We start from the raw sequence: 13,137 nt of genomic DNA, 5'->3' as shown, positions 1-13,137 counted from the left end.
TAATAAAATTGCCAGATTTAGCAAATAGAAATGCAGAACACCCAGCTAAATTTGAAATTCAGGTGAACAAATGATTTTTAGTGTAAGTGTGTCTAATGAAAAAACATCCGAGGTTCAAATATAAACTAATGCCCTCTATTTTATCTGGCTACCCTGCACATTGTAAAAGTCAAAAGAAATGTGTGGAATTCTTTTTAACAATATTCTTATTTAATCCAATATATCCAGAACATCAGTTCAACGTGTGATCAATATAGAAACTACTGGGAAATCTTACTTAAAAAAAAAGTAAATCTCTTCAATCTGTATTATTTTGCAAGCACATATCAATTCGGATTAGCCACACTTGGAGTGATCAGTAGTCACTTCACCTGCAACTTTAGTATAGCTGTGGCAGTTACATAATCTGTCAATTTGCCAGGGGTGGAGTCTAGCCTGTCAATCAGATCATAGCCAATGAGGCCTCTGGGTGGGCATGGTCTTCTGAGAATTCTGGGAACTCCTGTCTTCTTCCCTTTAGGCGGGACCCACATGCTTGCTTAGATACATTCCTGTTGACAAGCTACATGGAGCTATGCTGATAGAGCCAGAGCCCTGGAGCTGAAGGACCCACGTGGAGACCCACATCAGCTCTGAGATGCTTCCACTGCCTGTGATCTTCCTGCATTTGCCTCACTGCATGTGTTGCATGAGTCTGAAGAGGATTTTACAGACTGGTATCAGATATATGGTATAGGCTAATTTTAGACTTATGGACTTGATCTGGACTGGGCTGGGATTGATCTTTTATATAAAGCTCTTTTTTATACACATATGAGTGTCTATGAATTAGGTTCTCTAGTCTACCCAGATTCACACAATAGCTTATTGGGCCAGTTCACCAAGACTGTCATCTGATGTGGCTCTGGGTAAATTCTAACGTCTAACTTTTCAGTTAACAGTTGAAAGCATTACTTATTTCTACTACTCCGAGACTCCTTTTATTGGACAGCACGATTCTAAGGTTTTTAAGAATTTGGGGTACTAAATTCAATGTTGCTGCATATGATAATATATATTACAAGTTATAGTAAGAGTGGCTTGCTACTGTGTGCTGTCCAGTCAAATCTTTACTGCCTGCAGCAGAGATCCTCATGCTTTTCCTTCCATGGAGCTACAGGTGCGTCTGAACCGCTCACTCACAGGTTAGCAGCTGAGTGCTTAGCCATTGCCCCTCGGGACTCCTAACAGTGCCTCAATGGTGTGTTGGCTCGTGGACTCGCTCCGGACTGGGCGGGATGTTTTCTCAATATTCATTTGATCCTGTATATAAAGCTCTTCCTCATACACGAGTCTCCTATGAATTAGTTTCTTCAGTGAACCCAGACTAACAACACAATTCAGCTTTCTTCTAATTATAGACCTTATTTATTTTTAAATACTAAGACAATATTTTAGAAGTGATTCAAGAAACAGGCATATTTCCAAGACCCTTGGTTTTCCTTTGCAGTTAGTTTTAGAAAAGGGTTGTGACTTGAGATAAGATGTTTAAGAATTGAGTACATTTCTAAAGGCACAGCCATTCATCTCCAGGAAACAGGAATACTAAACAGCAAGAGCCACCAAAATGACCCATATCTGTGTTATTAGTTTTTATCATTTGAAAGAAAACACTGTTATGCTTTATGGAAATGTTTATTTCCTGTGTAAAATCTGCTGATGTTATTATTTCCCTGTCTTTATCTTTATTTTTCAACTTATTTATTTATGCCAGACCAACCAAACTCACTGCCAACGAGTGGATTCTGACTCACAATGCTCTTACAGAGCAGAGAAGAACTGCCCCAGAGAGTTTCTGGTGCTGTAGATCTTGATGGGAGCAGACTGCCTCATCTTTTGCCCACAAAGTGGCTGGTGGGTTTAAACTACTAACCTTTTGGTTAGCCGCATAGTGCTTAACTCACCGAGGTGCCAAGGATCCTATTACATACTGTTTCTTTAACATAGTACATTTTAAAATTGTATACTTAGTCACCACCACCACCACCTCCTCCTCCTCCTCTTCTTTTCTTCTTCTTCTTCTTCTTCTTCTTCTTCTTCTTCTTCTTCTTCTTCTTCTTCTTCTTCTTCTTCTCCTCCTCCTCCTCCTCCTCTTCCTCCTCCTCCTCCTCTTCCTCCTCCTCCTCCTCCTCCTCCTCCTTCTCCTCCTTCTCTCTCTCAAAAACAGTCTTGAAAACCCCAAAGGACAGTGCTACCCTGTCCTGTAGGGTTGTTCAGCACCCACTCAACTCAGTAGCAGTGAGTTGGGTCTTTTTTTTTTTAATGAGTGTAATCCTACAGCAAGTTGTGTAGCTAGAGTACAAGGCTTTTCTCTGTCCCCCAAAACTCCCCAAACCAAACTCACTGCCTTCAAGTCGACTCCGATGTATAGCAACCCTATAGGACTGGGTAGAATTGCTCTTGTGGGTTTCTGAGACTGTAACTCTCTGGAAGTAGAAACCCCCATCTTTCTACTACAGAGCAGCTGGTGGTTTTGAACTGCTGATCTTGCGGTTAGCAGCCCAATGCATTACCATTACACCACCAAGGCTCCTTTCTTACATATAAGATAGATGGAAAAACAAACAAACAAACTTTACAGTGCCGATGCCAGACATCGCCAGCACAAAGGAAGGAGAAGGGCAGATCGGACATAGTTCCTCAATAGAAGGGACCAGAGATAATGAAAAGTCTGGGTAGAGAAAGACAGGATATTCCAGCTACCCCCAAAATGACTGAAAACCTTTGGATCTGAGACAAGGACACAGCAGGAAGTCTGGCGTGCTGGGAGGTGCATACCTGAAAGGAGGTGGGACACCAAAGAGGACCAGCCAATAGCAGAAGACCCATCAGAAAGCCAGCCTTTCATGGAAAGTCCACCATTAGCCAATATAAGGTCTAGCATTATGTTTTTCTGGACCTTTTAGACTAGTTAGGGACTATTTGGACTTCCCTTCTGAAGTAAGCTCCTTCAATAAACACTCTGTTCAATCCTTTCCTTTGATGCTGGTTTGAATTCTGTCCCTCGTCTGAAATCGTTCTTACCAGCAGGACAAGAACCAAGATGTGGAGAGGCTTGCAACTCTGAGCCTCTTCCCAGGAACAAGGTAATACCAGGAAAATGTTTACTTGTGTTTTGTTGGCTATGCAAAGGCACTCGACTGTGTGGATCATAATAAACTATGGGTAACCTTGAGAAGAATGGAAATTCCAAAACACTTCATTGTGCTCATGAAGAACTGGTTCATGGATCAAGCGACAGTGTGTAAACAGAACAGAACTGCATGGTTGTATTCTCTCACCATACTTATTCCACCTGTGTACTGAGCAAATATCAGAGAACCTGGATTATGCGAAGAAGAATGTGGCATCAGGATTGGAGGAAGGGCTATTAGCAACTTGAGATGTGCAGATGACACAGCCTTACTTGCTGAAAGTGAGGAGGATTTGAAGCACTTACTGATGAAGGTCATTACAACTCAAAGTAAGGAAGACCAAAGTCCTCACAACTGGACCAATAGTTACCATCATGACCAATGGAGAAAAGGTTGCAGTAGTCAAGGATTTTGCTTTCCTTGGATCCACAATAAGTGCTCATGGCAGCAGCAGCCAAGTGATTAAAAGAAGAGATGCATTAGGTAAGTGTGCTGCACAAGACCTCTTTAGAGTACTGAAGAGCAAAGATGTTACTCTGAAGATTAAGGTGCACTGACCCAAGCCATGGTGTTTTCTTTTTCCTTTTATCGGGAGCTCTTGCAGATATCATAATAATATTCCATAGTTCAATTGCATCAAGCGGTATTGTACAATTGCTACCACAATCAGTTTTTTAAAATATTTTAGTTTTTCCTGAACTCCTTGATATCAGCTACTTCTTATCCCCCACCCCCATTTTCAGGAACCTGTATTTATTTTTATTTTTGCCATATCTTACACCATCCACATACAATTCTGTTGTTTGCTCCCCTTGAGTGGGGTTATACGTCACTACTGCTATCAGCTCCCTATTCCACCCCCCACCTCCAATACACACACCTCTTCCCGTACCCTCAGGGAACCATTGTTCCTATTACTATTTCTGAAGGGCTAGCTATCTTGGCCAAGCCATGGTATTTTCAGTTGCCTTGTATGCATGTGAAAGGTGGATATTGAATAAGGAAGACTGAAGAATTGATGCACTTGAATTGTGGTGCTGGGGGAAAATATAGAAAGTATCATGGACAAGGACAAATTGATCTGTCTTAGAAGATGTATGGACATTGCACCTTAGAAGTAAGGATGGCAAATTTCCATCTTACATACTTTTGACACATTGTTAGGAAAGATAAGTCCCTGGAGAAGGACATCGTGTTGGATAAAGTGGAGGAGCAGCATTGAGAGGAAGGACCATGACAAGATAGATTAACACAGTGACAGTAACAATGGACTCTTACAAAGGAACCATTGTGAGGATGGCACAGGACCAGGCAGTGTTTAATTCTGTCTGCACAGGGTTGTTATTTGTGTTAGGCTGGGTTGACTAGAGAAACAAATCCAGGGACACTCATGTGTGTAAGAGAGAGCTTTGTATCAAAGAGAAATTGTATATTAAGAAAACATCACACAAAAAGAGAAAAGAAAACAGCCCAGCTCAAGTCCGTAAGTCCCCTATTACCCCATATGTCTGATACCAACTCATAACTTCCTCTTCAGATCCTGCAGCACATGCAATGATGCTGAATGCAGGAAGATTGCCAGTGGGTGAAAACTCTTGTGGATCCAGTGGTGGTAGAAACATCTCACCATAGGTTCAGATCTCCATGTGGCTCCTCACAGGAAGGTGAAGTGAGTCTCAGCAAATCTCTGAGGGGCTTGTTAACAGGAAGGCGAAGGGCAGAGAGAGAGAGGACGTTCCCAGAATCCCAATGTGGGGGAAACAGAAAGATTTCTCCCAAGTTGTCTCCTCCAAATATATGCCAAACCTAGCTGCTTTGGAGGTCAATGAAAGTAGCTCAGAAGTTATTCTCCCTAAGGGTTATCAGTCATCTAGAGCAATCATACTATAGTCAGTCCCACCTTATGTAGTGCCCACTCCCTTCTAATAAGGATAGTAGATTGTTTCTCTGAAGGAGAGCCCAGGGAGGGCAAGCCCACTCAAGGATGACCAAGGTTAGGCCACCATCATGAATCTATTGTCCGCCCATCTTGTCACATGTATACCTCTAGTCGCTCCCGATTACATGTACACCCCCTAGCTCATCCCCTTACTGTCATGCTTATGCCTATTGTACAGCCCCTTCCTGTGACGTGTGGTTACCTGTAATCACGCCCCCCCTAAGTATATATGGGCCTTGGCTAGAAATAAGAGAGACCTCTCCTGTCCTTTCAGTCCACGCTATGCACAGACCTGGCTGTCCAGGAGGTGAGCATGCTGCCATGAAATGTGTCTGACTCCTATTTCTCTCATTTTCTATGACTTTACTATTTTATATATATATATATATAAATAAAACTGTACAATTGAGGCTACTGAGTCTGTGATTAGTTGTGGGGGGCTGGCTTCCCCCACACCCACGAGAAGGCCACGCCCACAAGGAGGCATCCTCAGGCTGTGAGCTGATTGACAGGCTAGAGTCCACCCTACACTTACTTATCAAGATGATGTGGAATTATGTAACTACCACACTATGGGTCAGAACTAACTCGCTGACACCTAACAGCAATAACAGCAAATTGGACTCAACCACTTCTATCACAGTGTGAGCTAATTTTCTTGATATGAACTTCTCTCTTTATATAGAGATCTGTGTCACAGGTTTTGCTTCTCTAGAGAATCCAGATAGTTTTTCAAAGAGTACTTTGCTCATGGCAGGCATACTTTACCAGGTATGCTAAATCCTGGTGGTGCAGTGGTTAAGAGTTGGGCCGCTAACCACAAGAGCAGCTACCAGCCACTCCTCAGGAGAAAGATGAGACTTTCTACTCCTGTAATGAGTTACAGTCTGGAAACCCAGAAGGGCAATTCTACCCTGCCCCATAGGGTCACCATGAGTCGGAATCAACCCAAAGGCAGTGAGTATTTGGTTTTCAGAAGACTAGACCCAAACCAACCAAATTCATTGCTATCAAGTCACTTCAGACTCACCAAAGAGCCCTGGTAGCATAGGGGTTACACATTGGGCTTCTAACCACAAGGGTAGTGGTTTGAAACCACCAGCCCCTCTGCAAGAGAAAGACAAGGATTTCTACTCCTGTGAAGAGTTAGTCTCAAAAACCCACAAGGGGAGTTCTACCCTGTTCTAAAGGGTTTCTGGGAGTTAAGAAGACCTGAGGGGATGCTTTCAGTTGAAGATCTAAAGATGATATCAAGGCCATGGTTTCAGGCTAGGTTCCTCCAGCCTCCATGACCCTAGGCAGGCTGGAATTCATGCAAATTTGACATTTTATTTTGCATTTTCCTGCCTGATCAGAATTCTTCTTAGAATCTCTGATCAAGATGGTCAGTGATGGTCGTTGTGCACCATCCAGTTCTTCTGGCTTCTTGGCAAAGAAGGCAGCTGCTCATTGAGATAATTGGTCACATTTCCTCCTCCCATTTCTGACCATCAGTCTTCCTCTGTTGCTTCAGGCAAACAGAGACTAATTACTGGAACCTGGACTGCTACTGAAAGCTTTGAAAGCCCCAGCTGTTTTGATGCAGCCAACCCAGGAGGTGGAACAAAAGCATTAAGCTTTAACTTCCATATTACGTCAATTAACATGGCCCAGGACACAGGGACCCTAAGAGTTCCAAGCCAAGCAACCCAAGGCCATGAGCATTGTAGCAGGTGCGCAGTCAGCCTCAGTAGCTGCTTGTCATTTGTCGTGAAGACATCGATCACATAACTCGCGCCAAGCCAACCTTTTAAAAAAATTATTATTTTTCACGAGGAAGGGGTTTATTAGGGAAGTTAGCAGGTTGCCACAGCCAGAATTAGAAACTGTTAAGAATGCAGTCACTGGTCCACAGCAACACCTTTCCTTGGCCAGCTGCCAAGTTTCTTTCTCTGGTCCTCAGCCACAAAGTCACATGGTCCCTTGAGTTCTACCTCTGTGAGCCAGAAAGCCTGCCCAGTGCGCAGGCTCACAGTCTCACTGTCTCTGTACTGCTCCTCTGGTCTGTCCCACGGTCTCCAGTCTCAGCATGGCTCCTTTGCCCCGATCAATGGCCTATGTGCCACAGCCTTGTCTCCCACCTACCTCTCAGGCAGACATTTCCAGTGGGCACCACAGGTGGCTCTTCTTCCTTGATGGTCCTGGCAATTTTCTCTGTTTCCATGATGGCTGTTCATTCAACCTCCAGAGCTCTATAATTCATAGACAGCAATGATACACGCTGGCAGCGCAGCTCTACCCTTCATCAAAGAGGGTTTTTTTCCATGTCATCACTAATACGTGGCTTTAAAAAATCATTTTATTAGAGGCACATACAACTCTTATCACAATCCATACATACATCAATTGTGTAAAGCACATTTGTTCATTCATTGCCCTCATCATTCTCAAAATATTTTCTCTCCATGTAAGCCCCTGGCATCAGCTCCTCATTTTCTCCCTCGCTCCCACTCCCTCATGAACCCTTGATAATTTATAAATTATTTTGTCATATCTTAAACTGTCTCCTTTCACCCCCCCTTTCTGTTGTCTGTCCCCTTGTAATCGGTTCCCCCTCTCCATCCAACCCTCCCTCCACCCTCCCGGCATCGCCACACTCACCACTGGTCCTGAAGGGATCATCCACCCTGGATTCCCTGTGTTTCCAGTTCCTAGCTGTACCAGTGTACATCCTCTGGTCTAGCCAGATTTGTAAGGTAGAATTGGGATCATGATTGTGGGGTGGGGGGAGGAAGCATTTAGGAACTAGAGAAAAGTTGTATATTTCATCGTTGCTACACTGTACCCTGATTGTCTCGTCTCATCCCCGTGACCCTTCTGTAAGGGGAATGTACAATTGCCTACAGATGGGCTTTGGGTCTCCACTCCACACTCCCCCTCATTCACAATGATGTGATTTTTTTGTTCTCTGATACCTGATACCTGATCCCTTTGACACCTCGTGATTGCACAGGCTGGTGTACTTCTTCCATGTGGGCTTTGTTGCTTCTGAGCTAGATGGCCACTTGTTTACCTTCAACCCTTTAAGACACTAGATGCTATATCTTTTGATAGCTGGGCTCCATCAGCTTTCTTCACCACATTTGCTTATGCGTCCGCTTTGTCTTCAGCGATTGTGTTGGGAAGGTGAGCATCATGGAATGCCAGTTTAATAGAACAAAGTGTTCTTGCATTGAGGGAGTACTTGAGTAGAGGCCCAATGTCCATCTTAATACTAAATACATAGATATATAGATATAGATCTATTTCCCCATCCTCATATATAAATATATTTACATATGTAAATGTCTTTATTTAGACCTCTATAAATGCCCTTTGCCTCCTAGCTCTTCCTTCTATTTCCTTTTACTTTCCTCTTGTCCCACTATCATGTTCAGTCTTCATTTCGGTTTCAGTAATTCCTCTTGGTTACATTACCCTTGGTCATGCCCTACTAGGTGTGCTATACCCTCCTCACCACCAATTTGGATCACTTGTTGTTCCCTTGTCCCTGGGTTTGTTAACACCATTTCCTTTCCCCCTACCTCCCCTCTCCCATGTCCCCCCGGGAACTGTCAGTCCTGTTGTTTTCTCCTTCAGATTGTTCATCCAGCCACTCTTATTTAGACAGACCTGTGGAGATAATAACATGCACAAAAACAAAACAGAGAAAAAACAAGCCGCAATATACAGCAAAACAACAAGCCAATGACCCCAACAAAACACAACACAACAAGAAAGAAAAGCTTGTAGCTAGTTCAAGGACTGTTTATTGGCCTTTAGGAGTGTTTTCCAGTTGAGTCTGATGGGGTGCCAAGCCCTGGCCCCAAAGTCTATTTTTGGTATTCCCTGGGAACTTCGTTGCTCTGTTTTCCTTGCTGTTCTGTTCCATGCCCTTAGTGTTTTGCCTCAGTGTGGTGGGATCAGATCGGGAAGAATTCCCACACTGTGTCTCCAGTGCTGTCCCCTGTAGGGCTATGGGTCAGTGAGGGATGTCGTGCCTCATAGTGGAGTGGAGCCGGCTCTGAGTGGGAGTCTCATCGTCAAGGCTTAGTGGGCCAGGATGTGCTCCATTCTTTCTTCCTCCCCCTTCATTTGCTCCCGTGTGTTCGATCAGACATGTCCCTCTCCCTGAGCTGAAGATTCAGTGCTGTCCTCTGAAATAAATTCTTCTTGGGGGAGGGACAGGGGGCTACTTTCTGTTTTGCTGTATGGATGGACATATACAGCCACACAAATCAGAAGAGATGAACCCACCCCCTATTGGGTCTTCTCCAAAGGAATGGGGAGAATAGTAATCAAACCAGCGGGTGGTGTAACACTGAATTGTTTCAAACTCCACTTAAAGTGGATTCAAGTAAAAGCATATGCACCCCTTAAAATACGGCATCATTGCAGAAACAAAATGCATTTTCAACTAGGGAAAGAAACACCACACTTGGACATTTCTACTGGTGGTAAGTGCCAAGAAGAAAGCCCTGAGAGGACAGCACACACTGTGGTGGTTGCTCACTGATGGGTGATAAGTGAGCTCTTTTCTGGGAAGGCGCTTTCCCAGGGGAGATTAAAGGGTGACAAGGAGCCTATCATTTATCTGAAGATCTGGGGAGAGATTGTACCAAGCAGAAGAGCAGAAAGTGCCCGCACTGAGAGATAAGCGCATGCATCCCAGGGGGCTGAGTTCCAGTGTGAGCAAGGTGATTGATTCATGATGGGACATAGGTTAGTGATGTTGGCAAGGAGGCCAGCTCATCAAAAGCCTTGTAGGCAGAGGCAAGGACTGTGACTTTCATTCCAGGTGTAAACAGAAATGATTGCAGCATTTGTAAGTTGAAAAAGGCTAACATCTCATTTCTATTATATAGGGAGCATTCTGGTCGCAGGAGTGAAAAGTGGCTGTCTGTCTGCCAAGGACGAGTGAAAGCAGCTGTCACTTCCTGATGGCCTCGCCTGAGGGGTGAAAAGAGAAACATGGATGGATTCCACATGTTTTGGAAGTAAAAGGCCTCGAGACTTACTTACTGTTGGACATGGGGACGAGGAAGGAAAATTAATGATGACTTTGGGACTTTTGACCTAAGCAACTTGGTTGCTTTTGAAATTAAAGTTAAGGGCAGACATCCAAGTATAATGTCAAATAAGTACTATATATATGTATGTGTGTGTATGTATGTATGTATATGTGTGTGTATGTGTGTGTATATATATATATATGCCTACAGATCCTAAGAGGGGCTAGGATGAGATATAAAGGAGGGAGCTATCCATATGGATGGTCTGAGGGTGCTAAGCCATGAATCTGGACAACATCATCCATGGGAGAAGATACCTAGGAACATACAGCCTTTCCACTGCGAAACCCTCGTCTTGGAGTGAGATTCCACAGAAAGAGGTGGTAATGTTTAGACTGAGTTAAACTGGGATAACACAACCCCAAACCCAACTTTCTGCCATCGAGTCAATGCTGACTCACAGAGACCTCCCTGGGGGTTTCTGAGACGGTCACTGTTAACAGGAGTGGAAAGCCCAGTCTTTCTCCCAAGGAGCTACTGGTGGTTTTGAACTGAGATCAAGTCCAGCGCATAACCACGACACACCAGGGCTCCTCAGATAATACAAGCTACTGCTTATTTTCATGTGCTTTCCGGGGCTAGATACCAGGTTAGGGTGGAGATTAGAAAGCCCCAAACAAGTAATGGAGTCTCTGGGTCATACAGTGTGCTTGGCTGCTAACTAAAGGTTGTGTTAGGTAGCTTAGCCTAGGTAATTGGGAAGTCCATTTACGCATGCCCAGGAGAACCAGCAAAGGACAAAGCTGGATTTTCCCGCCAGTGGGTGGAGATGGGCGTTACACCTGGAGCAGCCCACCTAGGCCAGGTAACTGCAATTCAGCCAATGGGATCGACCTGGGGTCATTCACCACGCCTCCCCCAGGAACCCTTAAGAAGGCAGGAACCAAGAGGGAGAGGGTCTTGCTTGGGTGGTCTGGTGGTCTTCGTGGGAGGGGAGAGATCCTTGCGTGTCCCGGAGCAGTCTCTGCCAGGCCGCATGGTCAAAGGAATCCTATGGGTGCCGCGTAAAACCTGATGCTTCTTTGAACTTTCATTAAATTCACTTGGATCACGAGCCCGGCTTCCGTGTGAAACCTTTCTCGCGCGGAGCCAAGGACCGAGGCTGAAATCTAGTCCCGGAGGGAGAGACCTTACATATGTTGCTGCGTGACTCGGATGTACAACACCGTGTGCAACTGAGGAGTTCAGGCTGAAGTGCTCCGGCAATGTCTGGGAGATGGATGGCTCCCCGAGGCGACCCATGAAGACATCAGTAACGTATTCCCGTACCCCTCTCCTTCTTTTGGTGTTCGGGATTTTACGTCTGTCTCTCTGTGCTCGCCTTCTTGGGAGTTTGCATGTCATCCCCAGGCTGGGTTGCTGGGAGGGGGCTGGGACACTGTTCCCTGAAGGCCATTCCCCAAGCCTCTTTGCATCTCAACTGTCCCATGCTGATCTCCCTCTAGGCCGCAAGTGGCGGTCGCCATTTTCGGGACCACGTGAGTCGTGGGGCCATGGCAACATGGCGCCGCCTGGTGTCTGCCATTTTTGCTACAGGTCAGCGGAGCACATGACCCTGCCAAGATGGCGCCGACCGCTCCAACCGCATGGGGGTTGGTGCCTGGTTAGCTAGCCCCTCCTCCGGTTCCGGGAGCTAACCCCTGCTCTAGTCCCAGATCCAAATATTCCCCTTTTCCCCATTTTCCGTTTTAGCTTCCCTTGGTCTTCCAAACATGCTGCGTTGGTGTTCTGCCTGTGTGGGTTTGTTCCTTAATGCCGGCTGGTCTTCCGTGGCCCAGGCCTAGGCCCAAGGCGTTCGGAAGCCAGGCCCAAGTAACAGTTGTTAACTTCCGCCTTCCAGTGATGCTGCCTCTGGCACTTTCTGGGAATAGCTCTTAATACAGCTCCACCGCCAGGATGCTCCAGCCAGAGATCCCAATTCTTTAGAGGTTCCTGAGCTGCCGGAGAGACGTCCCCCTTCCCTTCAGAGATTTGGAAGTCTGCTCCTGCCAGCAGGCGTCTCTGAAGGCCGGGGTGCCACACCATGCAGTGGCCCTCACAGTTTGGAATCTGGAAAGCGGTCAGACTAGAATGTCGCGACTGGTCTCTGACCCCTCCCTTGGGCAGGGGCACCTGCCTGAGGCCTCAGATTCACGACACTTGGACGTGGGCGCTGAATCTGTGATTACCCAACCTCGAGGCATCGAGCTCTTGGTAATCTTCGTGTTGTTTGCTTTCCAGATGGGACAGACCAGCTTGATACTGATACCCAGTGATTGCCCCCTCGGATGCATCCTGGTCAATTGGGAAAGTGGTGGGAGATGCCGTATATTAGAGCATTCTTCCTTTTAAGGAGAAATAGGGATCTCTGTGTCCAGTGCACCCAGGACCCCCTGAGGGACCCTGGACCAGAGGGAAACTGTTGCTTCAACCCTGAAGCAGCCCAGAGTATTCTACCTGTAGTAGAGGCAGTGGGGGAACACAGTCCCCAAACAATTTACAAACCTTTCACCCTAATTGAACTCAAGCAAATTAAAAGTGACTTAGGCAGTTACTCTAACAAACCCAAACAGTACATAGGACACTTCCAGCACCTCACCCTACCCTATAATTTAACCTGGAAAGATGTCATGATCATACTAGGACAGGCCATGACGGATTTCGAGAAAGAGTGTGTGCTCAAAGGTGCTAGAAAGTTTGCAGAGGAGATACATGTGATGAATGAAAAATACCCTGTAGGGGAAACTGCTGTACCCCTCACAGACCCTGCTTGGAGTCACAGTGAGCCTCAGCACAAGTGGGTACGAGAACATTTCCTGATGTGCATCACGGGTGGACTAAAGTCAGGCAGGCAAAAGGCCATTAATTATGCCAAGGTGACAGTGATTCACCAGGGACCTACCAAGTCTCCTGTAAGCTTCTTAGTGAGGCTAAAGGAAGTCCTAAAGAATCATAC

The sequence above is a fragment of the Tenrec ecaudatus genome, chromosome 2 (genome assembly GCF_050624435.1).
Source record: "Tenrec ecaudatus isolate mTenEca1 chromosome 2, mTenEca1.hap1, whole genome shotgun sequence".
Classification (NCBI taxonomy): domain Eukaryota; kingdom Metazoa; phylum Chordata; class Mammalia; order Afrosoricida; family Tenrecidae; genus Tenrec; species Tenrec ecaudatus.
The sequence above is the reverse complement of the archived record's forward strand: the minus strand, read 5'-3'. Positions refer to the sequence as shown.